The sequence below is a fragment of the Capsicum annuum genome, chromosome 11 (assembly GCF_002878395.1).
Source record: "Capsicum annuum cultivar UCD-10X-F1 chromosome 11, UCD10Xv1.1, whole genome shotgun sequence".
In the NCBI taxonomy this organism is placed as follows: Eukaryota; Viridiplantae; Streptophyta; class Magnoliopsida; order Solanales; family Solanaceae; genus Capsicum; species Capsicum annuum.
Window position 1 is genome coordinate 224,688,327 of NC_061121.1, and position 17,205 is coordinate 224,705,531.

General features: G+C 36.3%; 1 pseudogene; it reads left to right on the forward strand.

Moving 5' to 3' along the window:
* Positions 1-3,110: 3,110 nt before the first annotated feature.
* LOC124885293 lies at positions 3,111-14,820 on the forward strand (annotated as a pseudogene).
* Positions 14,821-17,205: the final 2,385 nt, after the last annotated feature.

Consider the following 17,205-nt stretch of genomic DNA (forward strand, 5'->3'; position numbering starts at 1 on the left):
TGACAGTTATCTTTGAAAACTTCTCCTTGCTTGTTTATCATTGCAGGAGTTGTTCAATCAATTTGCAGAATCACTAAGCAGTGCACAAATGCTCGAAAAAAATGAAATTTTTATTTCACAATCAGGTAATATGTTTTGCTTATTCCCTGTTATAAGACTTCATCAAATCTTGGAAAGCAAAAATTTTGAAGGAAAATTTTCATACTCGGTTCTTTTAATGTCTAGATAACTTGAGAGTTGATTCCATGGAATTCGTCTTTGCTTGCTTATTAGCTTGATTTTGCATTTGATCCATTGTCATTGTAGGAATTGTTCAATCTTTGAGCTGCATATATATCGTTAATGTAATCTACAATAGCTTCCAGAACCATCAGACCTCTTCCATGTCTGAATTATGTATTTCCAACTGCCTGTTGCTCGAATTACGTCTAGAATTTGAGAAGGGGGATTACTTGCTATATATTGCTTATATTTTCCTACATCGAGATTGGTTGGGAGTACTTGCAATGATTAAAACAAGTGCTGCTCTGATAAATGTGAGTTTTTCCGTTTCCTTTTTTTTTTTTTCAATAATTTTCTTGTTTTTCGCTTTTCTCTTTGCTTGTTTACTCATTCTTTTACATATATAGTTAAATATTGTAGAGCAGCGTGTAGCGTCTATTGCCACTATGAAGCCGAGAGAGCATCTTCAGATTAGCATGAAAAATGACAAATAAAAGTTAATATCTTGCATCTCCAGAAATTTCTATACATGGTGAGAAAAAAAGACCTAGTTTAGGTAGGAAATATCAGTAATAACTTTTTATAGGAAAGCTCATGCAAAATGTCATATTAACAAATCAGAAACCGTTTTATCATTTACAATACGTTGCTATGTCAGTCCCAGATGTATGTATCTTTTACAATATGAATCATTTTGTTTTTTTGAAAAGCTAAAGATAAAATAGACGTACCGTTGCAAATATGCCTGCCCAGTTCATGTATTGCTTGAAATTTCATCAAATAATTCTTTTTTTCCTCTTCTCTAATTATTTAAGATAGGAGGATGCCATTTAGAGCTGCACATGTCCATCCTTGTGCTTTGGTAACGTGTAGAATCTTATTGCCTCAACTATTAGCAAGTTTTTCATTTTTCTTGATCAGGATTTTTGGCAATAATATGTTGTTAGCTCAGTTGGTGAAAGGAAAGTCGTGCTAACATTCTCTATTGAAAAGAAAACCACCTAGAATGTGGTCTATCTACAAACTGTAAGTAAATTGAAGTGCTTCTCTTTTGTGTGGAATTTGACAATATCTGGACAATCTAGCTTGAACCATTTGGATAGACTCTACAAGATCAGCAACCATAGCTGCACGAAGTACGATAGAATTCTTCTGTACAATCATTCAGAAATAATGTGGGGCGGCGAAAGGTTTCCCACTGGGGTTCCTGGCCCTCCTACTCTTCACCTACTTGTGGAATAGGGGACTTCCTTGCTGTTAAGGTGTCAAGGTGGTAGAAGGTCACAAGTGGAAGCAAGTGATGCTTTGATCATTCTAGGCGGTAAAAAGACATTTAATGTAACACACAAAAGAACATGCAGTATATTATGGTTATAGATTATAAGGAAAGTTATTACTTTTTTCATTGTTAAGATTTTGGTAAGGCTTAACGATTATTTGGGAAGTGAAAAAGTTTTGAAGGTCTCTTTGCTCCAGTCGAGAAGGAAAAGCTGTTGAATCTTCAAGTGGTATTTATTCTTATGTTGGATTGAATATCAGGACTATGGATGTGTTGTTTCGGGTACACAATCTATATGTTCGCACAAACACTTCAACTTTTGTTCAAGTAAGTTTCAAGAACTCCTATGAAGTTTTTAACACCTTCAACACAAGTTCATCAAGAACTATCAAAGAAGTATGTAATTTAAAAGAAACAAGATTAAGTAGAAAACAGAACCAAGTCCTCCAATTTCACGGAGTATCCTTAAGAAATTAATTCGTTCAAGCATCCGAGGTTACGGAATTTTTCCTCCCAAGATAAAATGACTCACAATCAGAATGTAGCGGTACCTCAAACCTTCTTATTCTTTGAACACACTCAACGGTAGATGATCACACAGAGTTTTTTTTTTTAAAAAGTAGAAGAGTCTTTTAATGCAGAATTTTTTCGTTCTACCTGAGGAAAAAAATTCAGGTATTTATAGCCATCAAATGCCCCTTCAGAAAGGAAGCAATAGTTCATGGAAGGGTGTATCATTTTGGATCAGTCATATCTGTCCATTTTGGAATAATATGTCTTTTATGAACAATCACATCGAGTCACCCCTTTTTTTGAAACAATGTTTCTTTTCCTTGAAGGGTTGTGTCTCTTTTGAGGTGCAAAAAAATGTTTCAATCGATCTGAAGCTAAAGTCAAGCGACAACGATGGCACAAGGTACCTCTTGATTCTTGCCTCACTATCCACTTGATGGCGTGTTTCTCAATAAGAACACATAAAAGTTGCTTTCTCCCACCAATGTGGGAGAAGTATACTTTCCTTAAGTGAGTACACTTTTCCTCCAAGACTTTTCCTTGTTTTTTTTCATTCACACCAGTCGAACCCAGCAGGATGTGATAGCTCGTCTTGTTGGCTTTTGGTTTCGGAATAATGAGTCACAAGAATCTAAGGCTCGCTTCTTTATATACCAACAATCAACATCTCTCTCATATTTTGCTGAATACATCTTGAGCCAACGAAAAGCATAATCGTAACAGTTTATGAAAACACAACCAGTAATAACATCAGGATAGTAAGATAACAAAAACAAGAAATATAAAAATAATAAAAAAAATCAAATTTTTTTAATTATATACCAGCTCCAAACCCAACTACCCCCATAGTTGAAAACAATATATATTTGATCCCTCAAAAAGGCACGTGCAGACAAAACAAACAGCTTAGACATAAGGACCACTTTAGCATTTAACACCAAACCCACCAACTCAAAAATGAAATTTTAAAACAAAAGGTGCTTCGGGACCTTCAAAGTATTAATTTTTACATACAAAGAGACAAAAATCATGTATTAAAGTAAGATAATAGACCATGGTAAAAGCACCTGACTCACTAATCACTCTTGTTTGAACTTTACTTTTAGCATTCAACATTTATCTTCTCAAAAACTCTTAAAATCATTTTTTGTTTGTAGATTTCAGAAATGGAGATTGGCTTAGCAGTTGGTGGTGCATTTCTCTCTTCAACTTTGGGTGTTCTCTTTGATAGGCTTGCTCCTCAGGGTGATCTTTTCAAGATGTTTTAGAAGAATAAGCATGATGCGCAACTCTTAAAGAAGCTGAAAATGACTTTGGTTGGCCTTCCAGCTGTGTTAAGTGACGCAGAGAATAAGCAGGCATCAAATCAACATGTGAGCCAGTGGCTTAATGAGCTTTGAGATGCTGTGGACGGCGCTGAAAACTCAATGGAACAAGTCAACTATGAGGCTTTGAGGCTTAAGATGGAAGGTCAACTTCGAAATCTTGCAGAAACAAGCAACCAGCAAGTAAGTGACCTCAACCTGAGCTTGAGTGATGATTTTTTTCTTAACATAAAGGAGATTTTGGAAGACACCATTGAAACGTTGGTGGATTTACAAAAGCAAATTGGTCTTATTGGCTTAAAGGAGCATTTTGGATAGACTAAACAAAAAATTTGAAGATTTTCAACTTCTTTGGTTGATGAATCTGGTGTCTTTGGTAGGGAGAATGAAATAGAGAATTTGATTGACCTTTTATTGTTTGAGGATTCAAATGGAGAAAATCTGACTTAGTTCCTATTGTTGGAATGGGGGTGTGGGAAAGACAACACTTGCTAAAGATGCTTACAATGACGAGAAGGCAAAAATCCATTTTAATTTGAAAGCTTGGTTTTGTGTGTCTGAGCCATATAATGCTTTCAGAATAACAAAAGGGTTACTTCAAGAAATTGGCTCATTTGACTTAAAGGATGACAATAATCTTAATCGGTTACAAGTCAAATTAAAGGAAAAAATAAATGGAAAAAAGGTTTCTCATTGTTCTAGATGATATGTGGAATGACAACTACAAAGAGTGAGATGACTTGAGGAAGATTTTTGTTTAAGGAGGTATTGGAAGTAAGATCATTGTGATGACACATAAAGAGAGTGTTGCCTTGATGATGGGTAGCGGGGCAATCAACGTGGGGACTTTGTCTGATGAAGCCTCTTGGGCTTTATTCAGTCGACATTCATTAGAAAACAGGGATCCTATGGAACATATGAAACTTGAAGAGGTCATAAAAAAATTACAGCTAAGTGCAAAGGACTACCCTTAGCTCTGAAGGCACTCTCTAGCTTGTTACGCTCCGAATCAGAGGTTAAAGGGTGGAGAAATATTTTGAGAAGTGAAATATGGGACCTGTCGAACAATGACATATTAACAACGTTGATTTTGAGCTACAACGACCTTCCCGTACATTTACAACCATGTTTTTCCTATTGTCCAATATTTCCTAAAGATTATCCATTTGGAAAGAACAAGTTATTCATCTGTGGATTGCTAAAGGTCTTGTAGTACCACGGGGAGATGAAAGAATTCAAGATTTAGGCAACCAATTCTTTCTCGAGTTAAGATCAAGATCATTATTCGAAAGGGTCCGAAATCCTTTTCAAGGGAACACATAGGAATTCTTAATGCATGACCTTGTCAATGATTTAACCCAAATTGCATCTTCAAAATGTTGTGTCAAATTGGAAGAGTGCCAAGGATACATGTAATAATCCAAATTTTAATGAGGGGTAAGTGGGTAGTATAGCCATTATTATTATTAATAATTAATATAATTAAAGTGGGCAAGCCAAAAGACCAAAATCCTCCAAAAGACAAAAATCCTCTCCTCTTATATTTGTGGCTGCACATTCTAATGAGGGAGTAAAAGGTAGGGTAATCAGTTTCTTAAGTTTTCAAAAGCAACAACTTCTTCAATGGAGTAGCAAAGAAAAGAATTAGGGCAATTGATCTCTTTACTCTTGGAAGAGAGCGAGCTAACAATGTAGAATAACATCAGCCAGTAACACTCACCTGCGAAACTTCATATTTATAAGGTACGCATCTTGTTCCTAATTCTGTAGTGTTAAAACCATGCACACAAAGAGTATTTGGGAGGATTGGTCCTAATGGAGTTAACGAGATAGAGGGAAGCTATTGATTAGTTAATGATTTTTTTTTATGATGTAATGATGAGCAATGAGTAGAGAGAGAAAAGGGATCATATTCATATTGTGGGACTCGTGATTTTGTATTGATATTAATTGATTTTAGATATGTTAACTTCCTGAATGTGAAAACAAAAGTCCTTGTTGTACAACTTTGCAAATTCTTTGCATTAGTGGAGTTTTGAATACGCATTTAAGATTTTCTTATAATGTTTGTAGCTAATGAGATCAAATGGTTAGGTAACTAATTTGTACGAGATTATTATTGAGAAATTAGGTTGGATAGAGATAATTTTTAATTCATCGCTTAAGGTATGAGATACTAAGGTTTAGCTTTAAACTAGAAGGTTAGGAGTTTTGAGACTTGACATCGTCTAGCACAATTGACATCGTTAATTAATGTTTTTATTAGATTGAAATCATTGGAGGCTCTTTGGTTGGTGTACTACACATTGCAAGATTGAGGAACTTGTCATTAGTGAGGTAAGTGAGACTTTAAACTTTGGGTGCTTTGCTTTTCAAATTTGTTTTCAAGATATATTTATATCTTCCTGGTCCTTGTGTTGGACGAGCATGTGCTTTGTAGAATCGACGGTCTTCAAGGCCAGAAACATATATTTTATGCTTAAGAATACTAATACTCCTTTTATAAATTATTTCGTGATGTGATATGATTGTGTACTGTGAGATTGAGGCATTGTGCATGCTTTCTAATTTCATTGGGGCATTGTGTATACTTCCTTTGAGCATTGTGTATGTCTTCCTTAGTATTGTGTATGTTTTTTGATTTGATATAGGACATTGTGTATGTTTCTCGAGTATTGTGTATACTCCTGATATATTTGGCACATTGTGTATGTGGCCCAAAATTTCTGGTGTTGGTTAATTACTTTGATTTCAAATGGTGATAAGTACTTGGTATAAATTATATTAAGATATATAGTTTCCGATGAATGATTGTTGGTCTCGTTGGACATCTTCTTATAATATACTTCCCGTATGTAATCACTAAATGTTCTTGGTGTTGTTGTATTTTCTAATACTTGTCCCAGGAGTACTTAAAGTAGCAAGTCAAAGATCTTACTGGGTTATATTTATATAGCTCACTCCTTACTTGCATACTTGCAGATACAGTTGCGGAGAGAGAAACTTGTAACTAACGATCTTTATGTTTGGATTCTGTTGGTAAGGTGAACCTTTGCACTATTCGTGGAGGCTATCATCCAGCTTTAGTTATTTTAAGCTTATATTTCTTTTTATTGGGTTGTATGCCTGAAAGCTGAACTCATGTAACTTTGTTTAGATGCTCCATGGTCTAGTATGGGGTTTGGGTTAGAGATTTGTTACCTAAACTACTATTTTTTTTTGTAAATCGTTACTCGATATCTTGTTGGATCATTACTTTGTGTTTAATGATTATTTCATGCATTTGAAGTTGTATATATTTTTATCTCAGTGTTGTATGCATTGTGAATGTATGGAAAATTGGTTCTCCGGACAAGTGTTGTTAGCGGGAGCCAGTCATGCCCATGAGGTTTTTGGGACGTGACCAAATTGGTATCAGAGCCTAGGCTGTAGGTCCCGGGTCATGGAGCAGAACTTAGTAGGTTCTTGCTTATTGGTATGTAGACACCCATACTTATGAACTTAGGGCTGCAAAACATCTAGGAAGTTTTTCTTTTTCATTTATTATTCGTACCTTGAGTTGAATTTAGTCTAAACTTTAAACATTGTTCGTAGATGGTTAAGAGACGTTGTTCTTCCTCTGCTAGTTGATTTAACACACCTACTGGATGTGGTGCTAGACATGGTTCTGCCCGTGGTGGTGGTCAAGTTGGGTCTCATCCAACCATGCCTTGAACTAGGGCACAGGATAATCCTCAGCATGGAGTTAAGAGTTGGGGTCAGCCCCAAGTTGTGGATCCTGAGCGAGTACAGGACCAGGTTGGTCATGATACTCTAGCTGCAGCGCGTGTTGCTGTACCTAGTATTACATTGCCTGCCAATGTTGTGGTAAGAATGTTGAATGTACTGGAGGCATTGGTGCCTAATCAGGGTTAAACTCTTAACTCCTCAGGCTACTTTGCAGATGCAAGCACAAGTTCAGTTGAATGTTGCAACTTCTCAGGCACCTCAACTAGTTGATCATTTGATTACAGCTGTAGGGCAACCCAAAGATCTTAAGAATTTCATGGATCTTAAGCCACCAGAGTTTGATGCTACACCATCTTTTATTGAGCCTCAAAAGTTTTTAGATCGATGAGAGAAAATACTTACTACCTTGGGATTAAAAGAGACTCGTGGTGTAGAATTTACCACTTTTGTATTCTCAGGGTCTTCCGAGGCATGGTGGACTTTCATTTTGAGAGACAGACAAGTAGGGCTACCACCGATCACTTGGTTAGAGTTTTCAGCTATATTCTTGGACAGATTTATTCCTTTGAGCAAATAAGACGACATGAGATGCCAGTTTAATGAGTTACAATAGGGATCCATGATAGTCATTGAGTATGAAGCTAAGTTTATTGAGTTGTCTAGGTATGTTCTATCTTTAGTTGCAGATCAGAGAAAGTAAGACGATTTGTGGATGGACTTGAGGTTCGTTATAGTGGTCCAGTTATACACGATATGCGTAATGGGTCCTATTCTAAGGTGTTTAACACTGCTCTCCGTTCTGAGTCCTATTATGATATAAAAAAGATTAATTGAGAAAACAAAAAGACACGTAGTTCAGGTGTATTTAGTGGTGCTCAATCTGGGGGTAATAGTAGTTTTTACTATGGGTAGTCTAGGCCGACACAGTCAGAGTCCGTGGGACAGTCTTTGAGAAACAATTATTAAGCTAGACAGGGTGAACAATAGATATAGAGGAAGGGTAACAGTTCTTATCAGTCAAGTCAGCATCCATGGTGTTCCAATTATGGTAGAAATCACAGTGATCATTATTACGGAACAAATAGGGCTTGCTATACTTGTGGTGAGCAAGGACATTTTTCTAAGTTTTGTCCTAAGGGAGATTCTGGGACTAGTCAAGCTACTACTCAGGTGCAAAGGAATGTTTCAGGAGCATAAGCCCCAGCTCAGTCGGTTAAAGCTTCTCCACAGGGTACTTATGGAAAAAATCGACAGGGTGCGCAGGTTTCTCAAATAGGGGGTGGACCACCGAGATTCTTCGCTATGGCTAGACAGGATACAGAGGCACCTGATGCGGTAGTCACAGGTATTATATTGTTAGTTCTCATGAGGGATATTTTCTTATTGATCTTTGCTCTACATATTTGTTTGTATCCCCATCTATTTTTTTCTTAGAAAGAAGAGTTGAGACTCTTATTGTGCTATAGATGGTTATGACCCAAGTGGGGGACACTTTATTATGGATAGAGTTTATGGATATTGTGTGATATTTGTTTAGCGTAGGGATACCATATGGTTGATTTGCTTGTCTAGGTTTGACTTTGATGTGATTATGGATATGAACTGATTAACATTTTTTTTATGCTTTGATTATGCTAAGATTATACCCACTTTTAGTGTGAAAAAGTATGACTTTGTGACTGAAGAAAAGATAATAGTTTATGTAAGGGCACGTTGAATGATTGATCATGGGTATTTGGATTTTATTGCTACAGTTCATGATGCACGAGCTGAAAATATTATTATTGATAGCGTTCTTACTGTTCGAGAAATTGTTGGTGTGTTTTCAAATTATTTGCCCGAGCTACCTAGGTTGTTCAGAGATCATCTTATTTTTCACTTGTCCGTGTGAGTTAGATTTTCCCACTCATTTGACATTTCATGTATGACTCTTGTCACATTTGACGACGAACATTATTTTAAGTTGGGGATAATGTAATAATCCAGATTTTAATGAGGGGTAAGTGGTTAATTTAGCCATTATTATTATTAATTAATTAATTAATTAATTAATTAATTAATATAATTAAAGTCGGCAAGCCAAAAGACAAAAATCCACCAATAGACAAAAACCCTCTCCTCTTATATTTGTGGCTGCACATTCTAATGAGGGAGTAAAAGGTAGGGTAAATAGTTTCTTAAGTTTTCAAACTCAGCAACTTCTTCAAAGGAGTAGAAAAGAAAAGAATTAGGGCAATTGGTCTCTTTACTCTTGGAAAAGAGCGAGCCAACAGCGTAGAATAATATTATTAGCCAGTAACACTCACTTGCAAAACTTCATATTTATAAGGTACACATCTTGTTCCTAATTCTTTAGCGTGAAAACTGTGCACACAAAGAGTATTTGGGAAGATTGGTCCTAATGGAGTTAACGAGATAAAGTGGAAGCTGTTGATTAGTTAATGTAACACCCCGCATTTTGGGCTAGAACGAAAATCATCATTTCTATGCGTAGATGATCCAAAAGCCATAAATCCTATACAAATTTGGCATGTTAATCAATTATGTAGTGTGTGGACCTATTTGAGCATGAATTGAGATCATAGAGGTCCCCCAACTCAAGGACGAGTTGAAAGCTTTCCTATCATTCGAGTTTGAGTGAGCGTCGAAACTTGGGTCACTTTCAATCGACCATAAATCTTTGTATATAACTTATTCGAGGGCCTACTATATATCGATTGAAAGCTCTTCGAATTATCTTTCCAACGATACCAATTTCTTCAAAATCAGATTCTTGAGCAAAAAGTTATGGCATTTTCGTGACTGAGATAGTAGCATCGTGCGATTAGCATGCAATGCACGCTCTGTCGCACACACACAATTTCCAGGTTCTATTTTTGCATTTTTAAGGGCAAAAGTGGTATTTTTCATCCCCTATTCAGCCATAACACGGGATTAAACTGCCCAAACAACAAAATAACATTATTTTCTCCCAAAATCACCAAGAACACTCATTAGGGTTTCAACCCAAAAATCAACATATCTCAAGATTTAACCATAGCTTTTCCTTAATTCTTCAAGAATCGGAATTCCTATTGCGAGGGCTACAAGAAGCATCCATCAATCATACGTATCGTATCCCTAATGCGAGAGTTCATTCAAAAGCTTCTAATTTAAGGTACGTGAGTTTATCCTTAAAACTACACGGGCTTGTAAACACCTGAACATGATTTAAAGATTATCAAGCATGAATTTTAGAAAGGGGTTTCAAAATACATGACTTTATTATGCATTATGAATTTTTAATTGTATTGTTGATTTGTTCTTTAGGCCTTTCCCCCTTAAATTGATTTACATGTTTTGTTCTTTAGGCCTTTCCCCCTTAAATTGATTTACATGTATATGTATACGTATGAAAATTTAGATTGAAGATTGTTTGAGAGCACAACTGATGAAATCCCTCTCTTGTGATAACTTTAAGTTTATGATCTTAATGTGAAGGATTTGAAATACATGATTTATGGCTTGAAAATAGTTTACTCAAATACAATAGTATTTGAGCATGATTTAGATATTTAAGAGAGGGAGTTTCTTGATGTAAATATATTTTGTTAAAAGAGAAAGATTTGCATGAGATTAAGAGCTTTGACAGGGCCACCTTGCATAATTGAAAGTTTGACAAAGAGAGTTGCATACATGTGTTTACATGAGTTTTAAAGAAAGAGTTCTTTGAAATGATTTATTGATATAGTAGTCCCGAATTTATGTTTTGAAAACAGAGAGTGTAATATGCTAATAATGGCTCAGAGATGTGACTTGCAAGTCAATGGTATGATGATACCATAAGTATGTATGCCATAAGAGAATATGTTTTCAGAGTATGTTTTTTGAAAATGCATGTTTTTGAAAGAGTTAAAAATGGGCTTAAAGAGTCTTAGGTGGTTAATCGAAGAAGGCTTGAGTTCAAGTTACTCTTAGCCTAAAATCGTGATTTGCCAATCCGGATAATTTATTTTATGCTGCGACGGCCGTGTGACGTAGCAGAGTCAGAGACTCCGACCCTTGCGGCACACTTGGGTTGGGAGATTGGCCGCCGAGTTAATGGCGGATTCCATATAGCCCATGGAATTTCAGAGTTGTAGGGTATACCACCTAGCGCAGAAGTAAAACAAAGAGTGTCACAGATTTCAGATGATTTTACAGAGTCATTTGAAAATGCCCATGAAATTTTTTACCATATGATAATTATTTATGAATTATTTTAAATTTCTCTCTTATATGTTGAATATAAATTATTATTTTGGATTTGCTCTGCATACCAGTACAATTGTATTGACCCCCCACCCCAGGATCAAAAGCTCAGTTCAGGAGTCCTGCTAAGTTGTAGAGTTTTCAGACAACAGTGATGTGTGCAGTTGGTGAGCCTTCTTTATTCCAAAAGGCCTATGTCTTTCAGATTATGTTATTTATTTTGGTTTAGGACCATTGGGGGCCTTGTCCCAGTTTCAGACAGTTGTTGTTTTCAGATGTAGTAGAGATTTCGCAGACTGAACTAGATGTGGTCTAGATGTTGTTACATCTCTTTCCTTATTGTTAAATTAAAATCAGAGTATGACCATGTTTCCGTAATGATTTACAATTCTGCATCTTCTTTTATTGTATGAATTTTATGCATGATTATCAGATGTGGAAGGGTGTTTGAGCCTTCATGGTTTGGGATGCTCGTTACAGCCAGGGCCTCGGTTTGGGTCAGGACAGTTAATGATTGTTTTGATGATGTAATGATTGAGCAATGGGTAGAGAGAGAAAAGGGATCATATTCATGTTGTGGGACTCCTGATTTTGTATTGATATTAATTGATTTTAGATATGTTAACTTCCTGAATGTGAAAACAAAAGTCCTTGTTGTACAACTTTGCAAATTCTTTGCATTAGTGGAGTTTTGAATACACATTTAAGAATTTCTTATAATGTTTATAGCTAATGAGATCAAATGGTTAGGTAACTAATTTGTATGAGATTATTATTGAGAAATTAGGTTGGATAGAGATAATTTTTAATTCATCGCTTAAGGTATGAGATACTAAGGTTTAGCTTTAAGCTAGAAGGTTAGGAGTATTGAGACTTGACATCGTCTAGAACAATTGACATCGTTAAGTAATGTTTTTATTAGATTGAAATCATTGGAGGCTCTTTGGTTGGTGTACTACATATTGCAAGGTTGAGGAACTTGTCATTTGCGAAGTATGTGAGACTTTAAACTTTGGGTGCTTACTTTTCAAATTTGTTTTTAAGATATATTTATATCCGCCTGGTCCATGTGTTGGGACGAGTGTGTGCTTGGCAGAATCGACGGTCTTCAAGGCCAGACACATATACTTTATGCTTAAGAATACTAATACTCCTTTTATAAATTATTTCTTGATGTGATATGATTGTGTACTGTGAGATTGGGGCACTGTGTATGCTTCCTAATTTTGTTGAGACATTGTGTTTGCTTCCTTTGAGCATTGTGTATGCATTCCTTAGCATTGTGTATGCTTTTTGATGATATGGGACATTGTGTATGTTTCCCGAGTATTATGTATACTCCAAATATATTTGGCACATTGTGTATGTGGCCCGAAACTTTGATGTTGGGTTATTACTTTGATTTCAAATGGTGATAAGTACTTGGTATAAATTATGTTGAGATATATAGTTTCCGATGAATGATTTTTGGTCTCGTTGGACATCTTATTATGATATACTTCCTGTGTGTAATAACCATATGTTCTTGGTGTTGTTGTATTTTGTAATACTTGTCTCAGGAGTACTTAAAGTAGCAAGTCGAGGATCTTACTGGGTCATATTTATATAGCTCACTCCTTACTTGTATACCTGCAGATATGTTTGCGGAGAGAGAGACTTGTGGCTAACGATCCTTACGTGTGGATTCTGTTGGTAAGGTGAACCTTCAAACTGTTCGTGGAGGCTATTGTCCAGCTTTAGTTATTTTTAGCTTATATTTCCTTTTGTTGGGTTGCATGCCCTAAAGCTGAACTCATGTAACTTTGTTTAGATGCTCCATGGTCTAGTGTGGGGTTTGGGTTAGAGATTTGTTACCTAAACTACTTTTGTTTTCATAAATTGTTACGCGACATCTTGTTGGATCATTACTTTGCGTTTAATGATTATATCGTGTATTTGAAGTTGTACACATTTTATCTCAGTGCTATATACATTGTGAATGTATGGAAAATTGTTTCTCCCGACAAGTGTTGTTAGCGGGAGCCAGTCATGCCCATGAGGTTTTTGGGACGTCACAATACAATTTCCAAATTGGCTAGCTGATCATTCGTTTCTTAAGCTGATAGTACAATTGTCTTTTAGCAACTGCAAGGACTGTTTTTCCTTGCGAACACTAGGACAACTTCCTTCTTTGAAATTCCTTTCCATTAGAGCGATGCATTCCATAACAGAGATAACGGAGGACTTCTATGGTAGTCCGTCCTCCAAAAAGCCTTTTAACTCTCTTGAGAAGCTTGAATTTGCAAAGATGCCTGAGTGGAAGCAGTGACATGTACTAGGGAACGGAGAGTTTCCTGCACTTCAGGACCTTTCCATTAAAGATTGCCCCAAGTTGATGGGGAAGTTGCCTGAGAATCTTTGTTCTCTGACGAAATTGAGAATCTCAAGATGACCTGAACTCAATTTTGAGACACCCATCCAACTTTTAAGTTTAAAATGGTTTGGAGTTGATGGTTCTCCAAAGGCTGGAGTTATTTTTGATGAAGCTGAACTGTTTACCTCCCAACTTGAGGGAATGAAGCAGATTGAGGAATTAGATATTAGTGGTTGCAACTCTCTTGCCTCCTTGCCTACTAGCACTCTGCCGAGTACATTGAAGACAATAAGGATATGTCGTTGCTGGAAACTGAAACTGGAGGAATGTGATTCTATATGGAGATGCCAAAAGCTTACTAGTTTTTTGATTCCTTATGGGACTGAAACACTCAATATTAGTTGTTGTAAGAATATTGAAATACTTTCGGTGGCATGTGGGACTCAGATGATGCTATTGCATATTTACAATTGCCAGAAGCTGAAGCAGCTGTCAGAACATGTGCAGGAACTCCTGATGGAGGATTGCCCGTCAATTTACAAGTCCTTGTGATCAGTGATTGCGAGAAACTGGTGAATGACCAAAAGGAGTGGCGTCTACAGAGACTCCCCTCTCTCAGAGAGTTGGAGATCTACCACAATGGCAGTGACGAAGAGATCTTTGGTGGTGAGAATTGGGAGTTGCCTTGCTCTATTCAAAGTCTTACCATACGTAATCTGAAAACATTAAGCAGCCAATTTCTCAAAAGCCTCACCTCTCTTGAATATCAATGGATTTACGATTTACCTCAAATTCAGTCACTACTGGAACAAGGGCTTCCCTCCTCTCTTTCTAGGCTAAGTTTATACGACCGTCATGAGCATCATTCACTACCGACCGAAGGTCTTCGGCACCTCACTTCGCTTCAAAGTTTAGCTATCAGCAGTTGCTATTAACTCCAATCACTTCCCAAAACAGCTCTGCCGTCCTCCCTCTCTATGCTGACCATCGGGTATTGCCATAATCTCCAATCCCTTCCAGTAATAGGGAAACACTCTTCCCTCTCTAAATTATCTATTCGCAACTGCCCATTGCTCAAACCACTAGTAGAATTCGACAAGGGGGAGTACTAGTCAGAAATTGCTCATATCTCCACCTTAGAGGTCGATCTCGAATGCCTTTAATTATTAAAACAAAATGGTGCTCTCACAAATGTAAGTTATTCTTTTCCCTCAAAAGCTTGTGTTTTTGTTTACTTCCCTTTGTTCTTTTATTAATTCTTTTTTTTCTAAAAGAAAAAATTTTTATGAGCAGTGTGGAGCGTCTATTGCTCAAACTATGTCTTGAATTCGACGAGGGGTCTTACTAGCCAAAAATTGCTCATATTTCCACCGTAAATTTTGATTGGGAGTACCTGTAATGATTAAAACGAGGGGTGTTCCGATAGATGTAAGTTATTCTATTTTCTTAGTATCTTTTGGTTTTTGGTTACTTCTCTTTGCTTGTTTGTTAATAATTTTGTTTCTTTGTTAAATCATTTTGACCAGTGAAGCTGAGGAAGCATCTTCAGATCAAGATGAAATCTTTATATTTGCACCAAAACATTGAAAAAGAAATCTACTTAATATATTGGTAGCTTAATACATTGACCTATCTTCTCCCTCAAATCTTGAAGACGAAAATATGATTTGCCATCATGAAAGCTGTTCTGCTTTGTTCTGCATTTTGTCGTCTCTTTTACAGAGATAAAGGGTCCAACAAATGCAACCTCACTTTCTCAATGAGGTAGCCAAGACTTTTAAAAGAGATAAAGGGTCCATCAAGCTTGAAATTTAAGGAAATTGGAAAAGACTTTTGAGTGTCTGCTCCCATTATTTAAGCCATGGTACATCACATTGATTTCAAGCTATGTTGCTCGTCAGCAGGTGAGTGTTGGATTCTCCAAAACTAGTGTATTTTTATAGAATCGGACACGGGTGCGGCATCGAATGTGAAGAGTCAGCACAACTTAGATTTCAAGTTTGATGCAACTGCATCTGATGTCAAACACTGAGCTTTTGTCAGTATTTGGATCTTTATGACAATAGGTAAAACATCAGTTTCGTCAGTATCTGGATCTTTCTGACAATGGTTAAAACATCAGTTTTCTGTTTTGAATATTCAGATATTTGAACTGAGATATAAACATTAAGCTGATAACTTTGGATATTATGGAGTTCCCTTCAAATAATGCCCATTACTCAACCTGCCCGGAATGAATTCAAGGTTAGATAACAGAAAAATGATTTACTCATGCTTCAGTTACCAAGATGCTTATTTTGTAGTAATAGTAGTTTGTATTTTATCTTATAGTTTTAGGTGATGCATATAAGCTGTTTTAAGATATGATGCTGTGTTTACTTACTGCAATTTGTTGCAATTTACTGTCCAGATACTTTGCTTGCAATTTGTTGCAATTAGCTTGATTTGGTTGTTGATCGATTGTTATTACAGGAGTTGTTTAATCTTGTCTCCGTTTAAACTTCAGTCAATTTATGGAATTGCGAAGGAAAATCGTGAATGATCAGAAACATGCAATCAATTTGCACCAGAGATGAATTTAAGGCTGATAAAATGAAGAGGCGTATCATGATGTATTAAGACTATGCTAGTCGCTAGAGGTTGCACAAGGGAGAAGCCTTCAGTTCTTGATTAATAGAGGTCAATTGGCAACTTGGCTCCCTTCACGTTGCTTTGTTCTTCTATCGAATGCAAAGCTCTAATAGAATTCAAAGGTGTATAATACACAAGGTTTATGTCCTCTCTATCAAAAATAAAAATGTTTGCCTCCCAATAAATTTAACAACTAAAAGCATCAGCACCGTTCAGGTTTTTGTTAATGATTATCAGATATCAACTAGCAAATTTTATTCTTTGTCAGGATTTTGGTATGCATTTTCAACTCTTAGCTCAGTTGGTAAAAGGGAAATTCTGCTGCAATTCTCTATTGAATAGGAAGTCACTCGAATGTGGTCTGACAGCAAAACGTAAGTGAAGAAAGACTAATCATTTTTTTATCATCCAGTGCTATTCACTATCAGTCCAAGGTTTTGTTATCGTTAGCTGTAAACGTTATACTAATGCGTAGAATTTTTATACATAAATATGTGTGCTCATCATCAAAGGCATAGCTTTAAATTTAAGCTCCATAGAGAATCTATAGAAAAGATAATCACAGATAACAATTAGAAGTTTCAGGAAATTAGTAAACTTCCGTTGTCAGAATTTTGGGACCAACTGAGAAGCTTCTATGGACATTTAGGGGGGAGTATTCATGTGACAGTTCATGAGGAAAAATGTGTGCCAGTTCTTTTAGTTGATTTACAAATGTTTTTTGAGTTTGCATTTGTTTTGATGGTTGGCATCTATGATACTTCACATTGTCAGAGTCGGGAAGCAGCAATTGAGAGAAGCCAGGATACAAGCAGTTGATTTCCTTATTCTATTACTTGCTGGACTCTATCTGGGAACACTTGGTGATGAAACATTTGGATTTATGGTGTACCTTTACACCGTCATTCAGTTTGTAAGTTCAA